Genomic DNA, 286 nt, shown 5'->3' on the forward strand with positions numbered 1-286 from the left:
GACTGCAGATGCTGTTGGATTCTGACCTCCCTACACTCGAAGTGAATTTTATGGAGCTACGGAAGCCCAATTGGCGCGCTCTTAATTGCGTTAGAAAGTAAACATCCTGAGCTTTCCAGCAATATATAATAGTCCATACTTTGCCCGAGATTTGATGGCCCAAACTGGCGTTCCAAATCAGCTCAAAACTGCCCGGCGTTGAACCCCGGAACTGGCACAAAAGCTGGCGTTTAACTCCAAGAGAAGTCTCTACACGAAAATGCTTCAATGCTCAGCCCAAGCACAC

Source organism: Arachis duranensis, chromosome 9 (assembly GCF_000817695.3).
Source record: "Arachis duranensis cultivar V14167 chromosome 9, aradu.V14167.gnm2.J7QH, whole genome shotgun sequence".
Classification (NCBI taxonomy): Eukaryota; Viridiplantae; Streptophyta; class Magnoliopsida; order Fabales; family Fabaceae; genus Arachis; species Arachis duranensis.